Source organism: Phacochoerus africanus, chromosome X, assembly GCF_016906955.1.
Source record: "Phacochoerus africanus isolate WHEZ1 chromosome X, ROS_Pafr_v1, whole genome shotgun sequence".
Lineage (NCBI taxonomy): Eukaryota > Metazoa > Chordata > Mammalia > Artiodactyla > Suidae > Phacochoerus > Phacochoerus africanus.
In genome coordinates, this window is record NC_062560.1 from 80,276,821 (window position 1) to 80,295,086 (window position 18,266).

Sequence of the window (18,266 nt, forward strand, 5' to 3'; positions counted from 1 at the left end):
CCCCCTACTGCATTGTAACTTCCTGAAAAGTAGGGGCTGTTTGATCTTTTATCTCATGCAATGACAGTAAACAGTGTGCATATGATAGGTGTCATGATTTTCATTGAGTTAGTTGGTCAGGCCCTGGGAGAAAGGAGAATCTGAATGAATGCAATGTGCCAATGCTATGTGTAAGCTCCCTACCTCACTTTTAAAACAATTGATTGAGATATAATTCATATGCCATACAATTCACATTTTAAAAACATGTAGTTCAGTGTTTTTTAGTTACAGGTAAATGCAAGCATAACCACAACCAGTATTAGGACCTTTTAATCACCTCAAAAAAGAAACTCCAGGAGCTCCCTCTGTGGCACAGTGGATAAATGATCCAGCTTTTCTCTGTGGCATTGCTGGCTCAATCCTCAGTGAGCAGGGTGTTAAGGATCCAATGTTGCCACAGCTGTGGCATAGGTGTGGCTTGCTATGAGTGTGGCCGAAAAAGGAAAAAAAAACCTCCAAATCCTATTCTTCCCATCCCACTCCCAGCCTCCACATACTTTCTGTCTCTATAGATTTCATGCAAATGAAACTACGCAGCATGTGGTCTTTCATATAAAATGAAATTATACAATATAAAGGTAGCTGGCTTTTTCCCTTAGCATATTTTCAAGGTTCATGCCTTTTGTAGCATGCACCAAGATAAAATGAAAGAAAATCTACTCAGCCATCAAAAAAGAACAAAATAATGCCATTTGCAGCAACATGGTTGGAACTAGAGACTCTCATTCTGAGTGAAATCAGTCAGAAAGAGAAAGACAAATACCATATTATATCACTTATATCTGGAATCTAATATATGGCACAAAGGAAACTTTCGACAGGAAAGAAAATTATGGACTTGGAGAATAGACTTGTGGTTGCCAAGGGGAATGGGGAAGGAGTGGGAGGGACTGGGAGCTTGGGGTAAATAGATGCGGAATGTTGCCTTCAGGGTGGATTAGCAATGGGATCCTGCTGTATAGCATTGGGAACTCTGTCTAGTCAATTATGATGGAACACATAATGTGAGAAAAAAGAATGTATACATGTATGTGTAATGGGGTCACCATGCTGTGCAGTAGAAAAAAAATATATATGTAAAGAAATAAAATTAAAAAAAAATCCATTTCACCTTACCAAATTTCTGCTATAACCAGAAGAAATTCCACCTTCCATACGTATATATGCTGGGCATCATTAATCTGACTTGTACTTCCTTTAGAAATCCTGATTATACAGCAAGCCATTTGAGGGATTATATTTTCTACATGTAAAAATATTCAAATATTCATTAGAAGAAATCAGATCAATTTTTATTTTGGAGGCATACATGAGTGTGATTTTGTGCTCAGAAACTTGGCAAGAGCAGAACTGTTTTAAGGACAGCTCTGATATGCTAATATTCACTCCAATAAGCTACTACTTTGAATAGTAAAATCAAGAACTCTATATATCGTGTTTTCAGATGACTTTTCTCAGCTGTTTACAAAATAATTATCATTAATAGTGTTGCCATGAGAAATCATCTTATTGCTATTTATTTTTGGCATCTAGTTTCCCATGTGGGGAAAATAAACCTTTTATTTTTTGCTTGAATTTAAGCTGAAATGAAGTTTATAGAATTATTTTATATACTGAAAAATGATCACTATTTTGCTATCTTACTGAGAACTCAAAATGCTATAGCTCTATGGAAACTTAAATTTAAGTGGAAACCAACTTATTAACCATTAAAATAACCATTTGTATCACTTAGAGTGATTATTGTTATCAAATATTTGTATGAACTTTATTTTTCAAAAAATATTGATCAAATATTTTTAGTAATGGCACTAAGAATAACCAGTGAAAATATGATCTTATAAAATCCAGATTATTCTCCACGCAATAAGGAAAACCTGGGTGGTTTGAGAGTCTCTGCATTTGGTTTGTACATCCTGTTCTGTAACAGGCCTGTGGACTATGAGGTTACTGTTCCCACCACTCAGACTATTCCCCAATATTTTTAGACTTAATGGAATTGTATAAAAGAACTTTAGATAATAATGCTGCCTGACGACTCAGGAAAGCATTCATTCATTCATTCATTACTTTGGTTAAGGAGTCTGACTATGTAGTACTTTCATGAAAAGCCAGCACAGAAATAATTCTCAAGGTTACCTTCAAAAACTTTTTGTTTATACTAAAAAGTAAAGGTTTTGAACCTGTTGCCCATTTCTTTTCCTCTGACGGCATTGTATTAACCTCTTACAGGATTCAAATACATAGTGTGGCCAATGGACCCCCACCCTATACATACACACATTCTCTGAAGGACTAGTGTAGGCACAAAGGAAACGTTGTATTATCTCCTCCCCAGCCTCATGGCAGGATTGTTGAGGTACATATTTAAAATAAGTACATAAGAGTTCTCATTGTGGCTCGGCAGGTTAAGAACCCAACATAGTCTCTGTGAGGATGCAGGTTTGATCCCTGCCCTTGCTCAGTGGGTTGAGGATCCAGCATTGCTGGAGTTCCCTTCATGGCACAGTGGAAACAAATCTGACCAGGAACAATGAGGTTGCGGTTTTAATCTATCGCCTCTGTCAGTGGGTTAAGGATCTGGCGTTGCGGTGAGCTGTGGTGTAGGTCACTGATGTGGCTCGGATCCCATCCCACATTGCTGTAGCTGTGGTGTAGGCTGGTAGCTGTAGCTCAGATTGGACCCCTAGCCTGGGAACCTCCATATGCCATGGATGTGGCACTAAAAAGAAAAAGAAAAAAGGATCCAAAGCTGACATGTGGATCGCAGATGTGGCTCAGAAACCACATTGCTGTGGCTGTGTTGTAGGCTGGCAGACGTAGCTCCTGTTTGACCCCTGGCCTGGAAATTCCATATGCTGCAGGTATAGCCCTAAAAGGCAAAATAATAATAATAAAATAAGTACTTATATACTTCTTTGTTTCTGGACTTCAAAACTCCTAATATGAATATTATGAAGTCTTTTCTATACATATGTGACAACCTTCCTCCCATTCCAATTCAGAAACTAGGCTACACCTCAGCTATACTCAGCTGCCAATCATTTTACCTAAGTACATTATTATATAGTTGACATTAAAAACTATGAAAAAAGGCTTGGTATAAATTATTTGGTTTTGATTAATCCATGTTGCAGCTTTACTATAAACGTAATGACAAATTTAGAGTCAGTACAGTGTGAAGATTAAGCGTGCAGGACTTGGAGACAGACTGCCTCACAACAGCCCTACAATTAAATGAGTTAATCAATGAAAAATATTTAGTCTTTAAAACTCTCTTCAACCACTCCCATCCACTCCATTTTAAAATCCACAGATATCCCTTGCATCCCAATATAGCACCCCTCTGCCTCCCCCAATTCTTAATACTCCCTTGCCTTAAGTATGTGTGTATGTATCTACATCAATATACCATCAAAGTGCAAATAATCAAATATACTCCATGAATTTTTTAAGATCTCATTTTCTCCTGTTTTCTCTTTATGAGACATATTGTCTTCTTTCAAAGATAATTGTAATCCTCTGTCTTTAGTCCCCCCCAAACAAATTAATTTAATTATTTTGTTATCAGTATATCTCATTCTCAAAATCCTCACCACTTTTTTTTTTTCTTTTTAGGGCTGCACCTGTGGCATATGGAAGTTTCCGATCTAGGGGTCTAGCTCTGAATTGGAACTATAGCTGCTGGCCTATGCCACAGCCACAGCAACATGGGATCCAAGCCACCTCTGCAACCTACACCACAGCTGGTGGAAAAGCCAGATCCTTAACCCACTGAGCAAGGCCAGGGATCCAACCCACATCCTCATGAATACTAGTTGGGTTTGTAACCTGCTGAGCCACAAGGGAACTCCCTAAAAATCTTTAAAGCTGTATCCTATTACTTCAACTTTCGCAGGATTAACTTATCTAGACCTTCTTCAGATTTAATCCACAAGAAGATGTTTTATTCTTTAGCTTCTTTACTCAGATAAAGATTTTACCAATACGACAAACTTAATAGAAAGTGGAAAACCATATTAAATCCCCATTACATCTATCACAGATGAACAGGAGGGAAACCAGTGAATAAAATCTGTGGCCTAGGATAACTCAAAACAATATCAATATTATGTCAGTACATAAAACAAAATAAAATAGAAAAATGAGTATCAACCCTCCCCCCCAAATTTGAAACTTTAAAAGGACATCATTGCCATTAAGCAGTCACTTAATGACAGCTCAAGCCTAATGGCCATATATTTCTAGACCTAGTCAAGAATCGCATATGAGTGATTTCTATAAGCCCAGTAGTCCTTGCACAAATCTTTAACAATCAAATTCTAAAAGTCAATTGCAATTAAGTAACAGGACAAAAATGATTACCCCCAGTATATATCTATATATGAGCATGAAAACTTTAGAAACTGCCTATAGCCATGTGGCACATACACACCCAACCATATATAGTGGGCCAAGAGGATTGCCCAAGGGATTGTATCAATGAGAGATCCAATCATTTAACATAATGTACACCCAAATTAGGACAATTTGAAAGGGTTTATTTATAAAAGGGTTATTTACAAATGTGTTGACAGAAGGTAGGAGAAACATAGGAGATAGTGCAGTAACCTGGGGTTGGTAATAATTAGCTGTTCCAACTTCTAGGCCTGAAGAGATGAGAGCTGTGTATAGAAGACCATTTTGAGCTGAGCATGGTCACAGTTGGTCTGAGCTGACATTTTAGAGAACAAATACCCTGACCTCACTTTGCTCTTTCTTTCTGATTTCCTATCTTGTTCCCCATTAGCTGTACCCAACTGGAAATTGGAAGTCATGGGATCTTATCAATATAGTCCAACATAGGTCAGCCTCTTGGGGCACCAAACCAGTTGAAAAAGGGTGGAGAGTATATCTTCAAGGACAAATGAAATATAAGCAGCACTGCATGCCCTCTTTTCACCTCAGCATTCATTCTTGTACTTCTGAGTGAAAATTTAATGTCTCCACCCAAGGGGTTGCATGAAGGCATACAAGTTTCCATATCATTGCATGATGTAATTTTGATCATGCTTCATGAAAAATATTAGCCACTACTGAAATTATGCATTAAAATAATGGTGGAGAGGAGGAGAGGAGATAAAAGGAATGAAAAGCATAGTGCTATGTTTTTCTCTCTCGTGAGTATACATGAGGCTATATTGGTAACAACTTATTGCCTTCTCTCTCCAATTCCATGCTCCCCTGACCCTCTGTGGGCACCTGGATGGATGAGGTTCTTCACTTGGTTGGGTATAATAAGCCTTCATTTTTGAGGGATATTAGTTTTTTGGTCTTGCCTTGGTTGGGTTGTTGCAGTTTTAAGTTGATGAGGACAGTTGGACAACAGAGTAACAAGGACAAGAGAGGGTGGTGCCTCTTCTTACTCCCTTCCCCAGCTATCAAGCCCATGGATTCCAAACATAATCCTCTTTGTCCCACTATGTAGCAACAACTCAATTTCCCCATAAAATTAGAATCAATTACATAGTCCAATACAGTGACTCCCTTCTTTGCATATTGGTTTAGTGGCATGAAGAGCTACATAAAAGTCCACGAAGTAGTCCCAGCTTCCCATGCATCAGACCCATGACCTTGTTTTCTGGTGGAATTATTCCTCCCTTGTATACTAGGATTTCCAAACCCACAAAGCCTAAGTTTGTGGGCATGGAAGCAAAAATTCTTTGAGTATATCATGAGCTGTAATTGTAGGAAAGACAACACCCATTCACCACTTAGTTCCTGGCTTTGAAAGAAATTGCACAGTTTATTGGCTACTGGTTTAAGTCATACACTGCATCCTTTAGGACATCATCTTAAACTTGCATGTTGCTTTCTCTTATTTGTCAAAACAAATCATCAGCAGATCACATAAGACACATAACAAAACCAGTGAATTCTGTGTGAGATTATCACTTTAAAAATGTATCCCCCAGTTAGAGATAATATTGCATGGGATACCATGGCAATTGATAAAGGCATTCTGTAAGTCCATAAATAGTGATGCTGGCACAATCTTTCCAGGCAGAGAAGGGAAATCCATATCCAGAATACATATTTATCCCATCAAGGACACAATGTTGCCTCTTCCATAAGAATATGTGTCCACTGTAATCAATCTGACATCAAATAGCCTGCTGGTTGATTAGAAATTATACCATATTTAAGGCTCAACATTGGCATCTGCTGTGAGCATGTTGGTTACTCAAAAGTGATGGTAGCCAAGTCAGCTCTGGCAATGGAAAGACCCTGTTGTTGAACCCATGCATAGTTCTCTTCCTGCCACAATGTATATTTTGTACATGGCCTATTGAATAAGCATCAGGGTGACTGGGGAAAGAAGTCGACTAACTGCAAGATCCAGTCATCTTGTCCACATGATTATTGAGAGTTTGGGCAATATTTGCATAGGGTATTAATATCTTCACACTCAGTTCATTTGAAGAAGTCAATTCAAATACCTCCCCATTCACTGTGACTTGTCACTGATTTCCAATTCTGATCAGTCCAAATTCCTAACCAATTTTTTGCTCATGAATTGATATAGAGCCATACTTCAGGCCATCTCTCCTCTGACTGATGTGCAAAGTCATATATACTGCAGAATATTCTGACCACTAGAAGGATTCCTCTTCACCAGTGACTTCCAAAGCCATTCCTTCTAGGTATTATTGGCATATACTTTTGCAGTTTCATCTCTAAATTGGGCTCATGCTTTTTCTTCCTCATTAAATACTCTTAAGGAACTCCTCAAAATGTCACAGGTGTGTTTGAGGGAGGGGTGTGAAAGCCGTATAACCAGATGTCATGAGAATCTAAGATATCTGCTCATAAATTTTAAACTTTATTTGTAGAGCAGTATTAGGTTCACAGCAATACTGAGTAGAAAGAATGAAGATTTCACATACACCCCCTTTCTTCACACACACATAGCCTTCCCCATATCAACATCCAGCACCAGAGAGATACCTTTGTTATAATTAATGAACCTACATTGATACATTATTACCTGTAGTTTACATTAGAGTACTCTCTTGGTGTTGTAGAGTCTTTGGGTTTGGAAAAGCATATAATAACATGAATCCATCATCATAGCATTGCATAGAATAATTTCACTGCCTTAAAAATCTTCTATGCTCTGCCTATTTATTCCTTCTCTCCAACCACTGGCAACCACTAATCTTTTTACTGTCTCCATAGTTTTTGCCTTTTTCAGAATGCCATATAGTTGGAATCATATATGTAGACTTTCTAGATTGGCTTCTTTCACTTAGTAATAATATGCATTTTCAGTTTCCTCCTTGCCTTTTTACGGTTTGACAGCTCATTTCTTTACAGTGCTAAATAATAATCCATTGCCTGGATATACCACAGTTTATCCATTCACCTACTGAAGGACATCTTGGTTGCTTTCAAATTTTACCAATTATAAATAAAGCTGCATGTGTAGTTTTTTATGTGGACTTAGGTTTTCAATTCATTTGGTTAAGTACCAAGGAGCACGATTTCTGGATCATCTCCTTGTAAATTTTACATCTCCTTCCAGATCTATTTAGGCCAAGTATATACCACATCCATTTTATAATGAAATACTGCTGTGCAAATCCAAATTCATTGTTGTGTGAATCAGATATCACCAATACATGATGAAAAATAATCTCTTTTGGGGCCCATTTTTAAGGAATTGGGTTTTTTTTTAAATGTAAAATAGAGTAGGGTAAGACTTTTCTCCTAAACCAAAGGGTTCTGTGCTATTATCTTTTCATTAAGGGTTTCCAGAGGTTCCACATAACATATCTTTCTGCCACAGAAACTTCCCATATCTTTGACATTTCTGGTTTATAAAGCCTTAGTAGTGAAACATGTTACCATACAGCCTGGAACTCATGGAAAGCCCATTCTTTTCTAGAACCCACTTAAAGTTAGAAGATTTACAGACTACTAATGAATCTGTTAAAGAAGCACAAATGTGTTCTATGTTGCCTCCTAAATCCACAGAGGACCACCAAGCATTATGCCTATTTTGGAGGGTGTGGAGTATGTTAAAACGTGAGGCAACTTGTCTTATTATGGAAGGAAATATCCCAATATATTCAAGAACAATGGACTCCTAGAAGCCTCACTGATATAGCAGGTCTTGAATTTTTGCCTAGTTCATCTCCCACTCTCTGGCGTTCATATGTCTTACAAAGATACCTATGGCAATGCTACTGAAAGTATGTTTCCTAGACTCATGTCATTTCCTAAACTGTTTATCATTAGCCTACAACAAGATACATATAGAAAATGATATGGGAGTTCCTGTTGTGGCTCAGTGGTAATGAACCTGACTAGTATCCATGAGGAAGTGGGATCAATTTCTGGCCTCACTCAGTGGGATAAAGGATCCGGTGTTGCTGTGAGCCATGGTATAGGTTGCAGATGCAGCTTGGATTCCGTGTTGCTGTTGCTGTGGCTGTGGCTGTGGCTGTGGCCAGCAGCTGCAGCTCTGATTAGACCCCTACCCTGGGAACTTCCATATGCCACAGATGTAGCCCTAAAAAGAGAGAGAGAAAAAAAGAAAGAAATTGATATGAAGTTCCCTATTGACACAGTGGGTTAAGGATCCAGCATTGTCACTGCTGTGGCTCAGGTCGCTGCTGTGATGCAGGTTTGATCCCTGGCCTGGTAAAAAAAAAAAAAGAAAGAAAAAAAGAAATTCACTAAGAAATTGATAGAAATGTAGCAATTTGACATACGATATCCAATCACATACTTTTCTAGTAAATTGTGTTTATCATTTTTGCAAAAGTATGTCTTTGATGAAAACATTAATTAAACCTTTTTTTAAAAAAAATGGAAATTAAAAATGATCCTTTACCAATGAAGTTTGATAAGGACTGATCCAGAGTGCTTGCTCCCTCCTAGTCATTAGGTCCAATTAGCATGGTATCATCAACCTAAAGGCCAACATGATAGTCTTAAAGATGTCAAGATGATCGAAGTCCCACTGGACTCTATTATGATTGACAGCAGGAGAGTTCACAGCTCAGAAACAATATAGTAAATAATATATCACTGTCCATGCCATGCAAATGTAAATTGTTTCTGATGTCCCTTACTGATTAGAAGGTACAGGAAAGCATTTTACAAGTCAGTAGCTGCATACTAGATTCCAGGGACAGTGTTGATTTACTCCAGTAAATATTCTACATTTGAAACCACAGATGCGCTTGGCATCACTTCCTGATTATTTGCAATAATCTGCTGTCATTTTCCATGATCCATCTGGCTTTTTCACCAGCTGAACAAGTGTGATAAATGGGAGGGTTATAAGAATAATTTCTCCTGCATCTCTGAAGTCTTTGATATTTGCAATAATCTCCACAAATTCTCCAAGGGCTTTTGGTTTGTTATCTTGGAAGAGGCCCTCACTTCACTTTTCCCACCGTAATAGTCCTCTATGAAACTATCTTTCTACCATTATAGCCTTCCCACTCGACATATCATCACTTCACAACACGATCAATTCTATAAAAAATTTCAACTTAACTGCATGAGACAAGGAGAGATTGTGAAATTCTGCCAGTTACTTAATATATCTATTCCCACTGTATACTATGGAACCAGAGAAATAACAGAAAGGTCTACGTTCTAAATGGATGTATTGTGAAATGTATGTGGACCAAGATTCCATCTCTCACCTGATTTCACTAAGCCCCTACTTTGACAAGTGGACCACAGTGGCATTTTTGTCTCTAGTAGTCATCAACCTAAAGTCCAGGTAAGTCACCATTAATCCCCAGAAGGTCAGGGTATTTTCCTTCCGCCAGTGCATAGTTACTGGGTTAATGGCTGAAGGTCTCACTGGAGAAGGATTGAGGGAGAGTTCATGGTGTCAGCCTGTGGCCACATTGCAGTGTCCTCAAAATGTCACAATTTGCACATCAGTTGAAGGACTTTGACTTGATGAAATTTGAGGATTTAGAGAAGAGTGCATGGATTCCCATGACAGTGACTGAAGTGAGGCTTCTAACTTGATTTGGGATTTTTCAATTGGTCATTGCCACAGTTTGCTTTAGGTCAAAATCTTCTGATTATCATTACATTCCTTATGTGTTGATTATTGGGAAATTGCACACACCTTGTCTCTGATAGTTAAATATTGCTACAGTAACCTCTATCACACCAGGATCCCATTGTTCCCATTGATATCAGGGAAACCAAATCCACGACACCCTCTATGTTTATCTCTGACTTACAATGTTCAGCTGTACCAGAGAAGAATGAATATGACTCCATATTGGATCTATTCCTTTATCTGTAATCTTTATGCTCTGTTGCCTGTGCCTGGTCATTGGCTCTGCACCTTTGAAAAAAGAAATTTGCTTATAGCTTGAAATATATGTAATAGCCCTTTCTCAAGGCTCTGCCTACCAGGCTTGACCTTTAAAAGTATAAGGCTTTTCATTCATATAGAGATTAAAAAGTGGCAGAACAGAGAATAGCATTTGTCTTATTGGAGGGTTACAGTAATATTGTGACCAGACCAATGTGGACAACTGCAAGAGCAAAGGGTCACCACATCTCCTATAAGGTCTGGCCGGCACCAAGAAGTTTGCAACACCAGCCACACCCCAATCCCCATTTATTTATTTATTTATTTTATTTTTATTTTTTATTGTTTTTCCATGTGTTTTTCTTTTTTAAATATTTTATTTATGTGTATATTTTTTTCTACTGTGCAGCATGGTGACTTAGTTACAGTTACATGTATACATTCTTTTTTCTTATATGACATGTTTAATCATAAATGACTAGACAGAGTTCCCAGTGCTACACAGCTGTATTCCATTGCTAGTCCATCCTGAAGGTAATATTCTGCATCTATCTACCCTAAGCTCCCAGTCCCCACCACTCCCTCCCTTCCCTCTTGGCAACCACAAGTCTATTCTCCAAGTCCATGATTTTCTTTTCTGTGGAAAGGTTCCTTTGTGTCGTATATTAGATTCCACATATAAATGATATAATATGGTATTTGTCTTTCTCTTTCTGACTTACTTCACTCAGTATGAGAGTCTCTAGTTCCATCCATGTTGCTCCACTTTTAAAATAAATGAAGCCTGAATTCTAACTCAGGTAAGGTGGTTCTTTGGGACACTAGTTCACCATCTGGCTTCTGAATAAAGTCATTATTCCTTGCACCAAAATCTCATCTCTTGATTTATTGGCCTGTTGTGCAGTGAGAAGTACAAGCTCAGACTTGGTAATATAGCCACTACAGAGTTCAGAAGATTACATATAATGAATCCATTCTAACATTCCCATTTCCCTGGGCCTTTGGCCTCTTTCCCTTAGTGCAGCAGTTCTCAAACATCAATGTGCATCAGAATCATCAGGAGGGTTTGTTAAACTACACATTAATGCTTCCTATGCCAAGAGTGTCTCATTAAGTAATTCTGGTTTGTTACTCAAGAACTTGCAATCAAACAAGTTCCCAGGTTAGGCTGATGATGCTGGACTAGGGACTACTGAACCATTGCTCCAGTGTATGCCAAGAAAATACTAGCATTTCTATCTCATTAACTGTAGGCCATCACTGAGTTCAGAATTAAATTAGCTAATCGAACAGAGCTATTGCCAGGTTCTTGAGCCAGTGTATTAAATGCTGAATCCTAAGTGAATACACCCATGTCATTGTATTCAGTCATTTATGTCTTAAATCTCATCCAACTTGGTTTAGCATCCTTATAATCTACTCCCATGCATGTTCTCCACGTCATCCTGAAGTCCTGAAGACACTGATAGGTAGTGATTCACGAGGAAGAATAACTCCAGTTTGTGAGGCAACCATTCCTGGTGCTACTACTGGAAGGGTTTGATTCAGAGATATTACTTCTGCTGGCAAGAGAGATTAAGAGATACAGGAGCCTGAACTGACCTCACAGAATAAACAGAGGAATAAACACTGGGAACTCACTCAGCTCTCTCTCTGCTATCTCCTTCCAGGGCTCCCTTTGGGCCAAACCCACTGAATGCCAGAGAGCATGAGAGATTATTGATGTAATCTGAAATGGTTAGCAAAGGATGGGGAAGAGTAGAGTGGAGCTGGAAGGGCAAATAGATATTGAGCACAGGGATCCATTTGTTGATGATCAGTATGCTCCCATGGATACCTGAGCCCTAACTGACCCTCTTTCCAGTCTCTTCTCAAATCTTGTCTGCCTTATTGCCTAGGTCCTGAATCCTTCTTAACATATCATCACTTCACAACTTGATCAATTTTATAAAGTATTTCAACCTATTGTCCAATGAGCTTTTCTTGGTGTTGATAGTCATTAGTGCTGTTCAACAGATATTTATGGTTCTCCTTCCAAACATATGATAATATTTCACTTGTTTACCTCCTTGCAGTGCAGAGTCACTATGTCTACATATCAACACTGATGCTCGCTTATGCCAACTGTATTAAAAAAGTTTCCATAAACAAAAATTAGGAATAATATCAACTTTCCATGTGTAGAAAAATCAGTTACTTGTCTACATTGAATACTCAGTTATCAAAAAAGTCTTCAGATACATGAAGATTAGAAGAAGCTAATAGAAATTGATGGCGGCAATGAAGAGTGGGCAGAATTTGAGCCTCTCAAGTTTGTCAAAAGGCAACTAGACAAATTAGGAGCATTAAAAATACATTGGAGGTTTTCCCTTGTGGTGCATCAGGTTAAGGATCTGGTGTTTGTCACTGCAATGGCTTGGTTCACTGCTGTGGGATGGCTTTGATCCCTGGCCCAGGAATTTCCACATGCCACAGGCATAGCCAAAAATACCCCTCAAATGATCAAAACCAAACAAAAACCTAAAACTCTAAGTGGAAATTTAAAAAATACAATGTTAACAGGAAAAAAGGGAAAATGAATTTTAGTATAGGCATATAATAAAATAGTGCAAACATTTTCATTCTTTGTTTATGGGTAAATATATTTCTGATAATAGTAGAAAGTTATGCATGGGAATGATAACTAAAGACAACTAATTCAAGATATTGACAAATCAAGATATTGGCAAAGTAGAGATATTGACTTCTGAGTGTGAGGAGGGAAATTTGATTGGACAATAGTATCCTAGAGTACAACTATATTTGTAATGGTGATATAGGGGTATATGTGTATTGTTTTCCTTATCTTTTTATTTATCAAGCATATAATAATAATAAAAGGGAACTGAAATCATGAAAATTTATTTATTTGCTTTATTTAATCAAATAATTTCCTTTATGAATTAGTGAACAGAATATCATCTATTTCACTTATTAGTAACGTAACTGTTTCCACTATTAATGCTTGGAAAGCTCTTGAAAAAAATTAAAATCCATGGATTTCCTGTCATGGCTTAGCAGAAACGAATCCAACTAGGAACAATGAGGTGTGGGTTCAATCCCTGGCCTAGCTTAGTGGGTTAAGGATCCAACGCTGCCATGAGCTGCAATGTAGGTTGCAGATGCAGCTTGGATCTGGTGTTGATGTGGCTGTGGTGTAGGCCAGCAGCTGTAGTTCTGTTGCCACCCCTAGCCTGGGAACCTCCATATGTCTTGGGTGCGACCCTAAAAAGACAAAATGACAAAAAAAAAAATCCAGTCACATTGGGTTTCTGTTAAGAATTACAGCTACAACTATCTTTTCATCTTGTGTATGACACTCTGTGCTATCACCCACCCAACTCATATTTAGAGGTTATTATAAACATTCTTGTAAAACTAACTTTGACCTGAGTGGATGACATTTCATTGTGATAGAACCTATGTCAAAAATTAAAAATGCTAAAACAGTCATACCAAATATGTCTTTTGTGACATTCTTTATACATTGTTAACCTACCCTTATCTCAAATATTTCATATAAGGAACGTTTTTATTAAGATGTTGTGCTCAGATTACATGTATCAGAATCAAACGAGGAACTTGTTAAAAATAGAATTCTGAGCCCTATGCTAGACCATCTTGATCAAATTTTCTAGCTGTAGGGAGTTCCCATTGTTTCGCAGTGGAAACGAATCTGACTAGTATCTATGAGGATGCAGGTTCAATGCAGGCCTTGCTCAGTGGGTTAAGGATCTGGCATTGCTGTGAGCTGTGGTATAGGTTGCAGACATGACTTGGATCCCACCCTGCTGTGGCTGTGATGTAGGCCAGCAGCTGTAGCTCTGATTTGACCCCTAGCCTGGAAACTTCCATATGCCTTGGGTGTGGCCATAAAAAGTAAAAATAAACAAATAAAATAAAGCTTTCTAGGTGTAGACCTGAAATTCTTCATTTTTTTTTCTTTTTCATCTACACTATCCCAAACTTTGTTTTCTTTTCTTTTTTTTTAATTATTGGAGGAGTTCCTGTCATTCATGGCTCAGTGATTAATGAATCCGACTAGGAGCCATGAGATTATGGGTTCGATCCCTAGCCTTGCTCAGTGGGTTGAGGATACAGCGTTGTGGTGAGCTGTGGTGTAGGTCGAAGACGCAGCTCAGATCCCACGTTGCTGTGTCTCTGGCGTAGGCTGGCAGCTACAGCTCCAATTAGACCCCTAGTCTGGGTGTGGCCCTAAAAGGACAAAAACAAAAAAATAAAAAATAAAATAAATAAAAAAATAAAAATTATTGGAGTATTTGACTTACAATATTATGTTTCAGGTGTACAGCAAAGTGAATCAGTTATATATATATACACATATCCATTCTTTCTCAGATTCTTTTCCATATAGGTTATTACAGAGTATTGAGTAGATTTCCTTGTGCTATACCACAGGTCCTTGTTACTTATCTATTTTATACATAGTAGTGTGTATGTGTTAATCACAACCTAACTTTTTCTTTCCCCCAACATATCCCCTTTGGTAAGCATAAATTTGGTTTTGAAATCTTTGAGTCTGTTTCTGTTTTGTGAATGAGTTCTTTTGTATCATTTTTTATTATATTCCACATATTGGTGATCTCATATAATATTTGACTCTGTCTGACTTACTTCATTTAGTATGATAATTTCTAAGTCCATCCATGTTGTTGAAAATGGCATTATTTCATTCATTTTTAAGGCTGAGTAATATTCCACTGTATATACGTACCACATCTTCTTTATCCATTCCTCTGTTGATGGAAACCTAGGTTGTGTACATGTCTTAGCTGTTGTAAATAGTGCTGCAATGAATATTGGTGTGCATGTATCTTTTCAAATTATGGTTTTCTCTGGATATATGCTCAGTTGTGGGATTGCTGGATTATATAGTAGTTCTATATTTAGTTTTTGAAGGAACCCCCATACTGTTTTCAACAGTGTTTGCACCAGTTTACATTTCCACAAACAGTGTAGGAGGGTTCCTTTTTATCCATACTCTCTCCAGCATTTCTTATTTGTAGACATTTAGATAGTGCCATTCTGACTGGTATGAGGTAATATGTCATTTTAGTTTTGATTCCCATTTCTCTAATAATTAATTATGTTGAACATGAGATTATTCATTTTTAACAAACTTCTAAGGCAAAACTTCAACACTAAATTCTTAAAGGTAGTTTATGAAATAAAAAGGAAATTAGTGGTAATGTTTGCTGTAAGTAGGTTTTTTTACTTGAGAGTTAGTGACGTGAAACCTTAATACAATTGAACTTGACTAGGTAGAATATTCACTCAACACATATTTAAAGAGTGCCTACTTTGTGTCAGACACTGCTAGAACTAGGTATAGAGCATTTATTATAACATTGTGAAGAGGATAGACATGCATAATAATCATAATTCATAACTAATTGTAATCTCCATAATTAATTGTAATTAGTGAATTATAGTGATAGGCACAGAAGACTGATTCCTAACCCAGACTGAGAAAGTCAACAGGGTCTTTTTGGAGATCGTGACACATGAGATGAATCATAAAAAAGTAAGTAGAAGGTGACTCAGTGAAGGGAGAGATGTTTGAGGTACATGCATTCCAAATCAAAGGGATGGATGGAACATATTGGGGGATATTTGACTTGTAGAAGAGAGAAGCTGAAAGCCTTATAAATTAAAGATAATTTTCCTACAGCATTTGCTCCCTAACCTCTCTTCTTTGAAGCTGCCGCTTTTTGCCCACGCTTTTCCTAGACTCATTTTTTTAAACTAATATCTTGGGCACTTCCCATCTCCAGAGAAGGATTTGGTGCTTCACACAGTTTCCTATTCATGTATTCTCTTGTCATCCTGAGTAAAGATGTTCCCAGTAAATTCAAAAGCATGGTAAGAACTCACCTAAAAACAGAGTTTCACAATGCTGATATCTCTCTTTTAGTTCATCAAAGATTCTCACCAACATCCCTGTCATTTGCTCTCATGGTCACACCCTAGGGATTGTAAACATCCAGAAGAGTACAAACTCTGAATTCTTGAATTTTGAAACTATTCTCTCTTCTCACATTCTCATATTTTTCCATTTCTTCCACTTTCTCATTTACCACTCTTCAAACTTCTTTTTGAAAAAATTTTTATCATAGTTGATTTACAATGTTCTATCAATATCTGCTGTAAAGTGACCCATATATATTTTTTTTTCTCACATTACCCTTCATCATGTTCCATCACAAGTGATTAGATATAGTTCCCTGAGCTATACAGCAGGTTCTCATTGCTTATCCAAACTTTTATACAGACCTTTGATACCTCTCAGTTCTCCCAATCTGTCAGGCCCCTCTAGGTTTCACTACCTGCCCATTCTAGTCTAGATAGCTTGTCAACTACAACTTTAGGCATTACAGCTCCTCAACTTATCTTGTTATTCACCTTAAAACTTTACCTTCAAAGAGTCTTATTTTTTTCTTTTTAGAGCCACACCTGTGGCTTATGGAAGTTACCAAGTTAGGGGTTCAATCTGAACTGCAGCTACAGGACTAAACCACAGCCACAGCAATGCTGAATTGGAGCTTCATCTGTGACCTACATCACAGCTTGCGGCAACTTCAGGTCCTTAACCCACTGAGCAAGGCCAGGGAGAGAACCCACATTGTCAAGGATATTAGTTGGGTTCTTAACCCTCTAAGCACACAATAGGAACTCCCCAAATAGTCTTGATTGTCATTTCTCATTCTTTACTCTCTACCTGAGGAATCATATCTATTGATGAACATGAAACAGTCTTTACCCTGAAGCGTCTCAGAGTCTAGTTTTTTTTTTTTTCCCCACTGTACAGCAAGGGGGTCAGGTTATCCTTACATGTATACATTACAATTATATTTTTTCCCCCACCCTTTCTTCTGTTGCAACATGAATATCTAGACAAAGTTCTCAATGCTATTCAGCAGGATCTCCTTGTAAATCTATTCTAAGTTGTGTCTGATAAGCCCAAGCTCCCGATCCCTCCCACTCCCTCCCCCTCCCATCAGGCAGCCACAAGTCTCTTCTCCAAGTCCATGATTTTCTTTTCTGAGGAGATGTTCATTTGTGCTGGATATTAGATTCCAGTTATAAGTGAGATCATATGGTATTTGTCTTTGTCTTTCTGGCTCATTTCACTCAGTATGAGATTCTCTAGCTCCATCCATGTTGCTGCAAATGGCATTATGTCATTCTTTTTTACGGCTGAGTAGTATTCCATTGTGTATATATACCACCTCTTCGGAATCCAATCCTCTGTCGATGGACATTTGGGTTTTTTCCATGTCCTGGCTATTGTGAATAGTGCTGCAATGAACATGCAGGTGCACGTGTCTCTTGTAAGTAGAGTTTTGTCTGGATAGATGCCCAAGAGTGGGATTGCGGGGTCATATGGAAGTTCTATGGATAGATTGCTAAGGTATCTCCAAACTGTTCTCCATAGTGGCTGTACCAGTTTACATTCCCACCAACAGTGCAGGAGGGTTCCCTTTTCTCCACAGCCCCTCCAGCACTTGTTATTTGTGGATTTATTAATGATGGCCATTCTGACTGGTGTGAGGTGATATCTCATGGTAGTTTGGATTTGCATTTCTCTTATAACCAGCGATGTTGAGCATTTTTTCATGTGTTTGTTGGTCATCTGTATATCTTCTTTGGAGAAATGTCTATTCAGGTCTTTTGCCCATTTTCCCATTGATTGATTGGCTTTTTTGCTGTTGGGTTGTCTAAGTTGTTTATATATTCTAGAGATTAAGCCCTTGTCTGTTGCATCATTTGAAACTATTTTCTCCCAATCTGTCAGTTGTCTTTTTGGTTTCTTTTGGGTTTCCTTTGC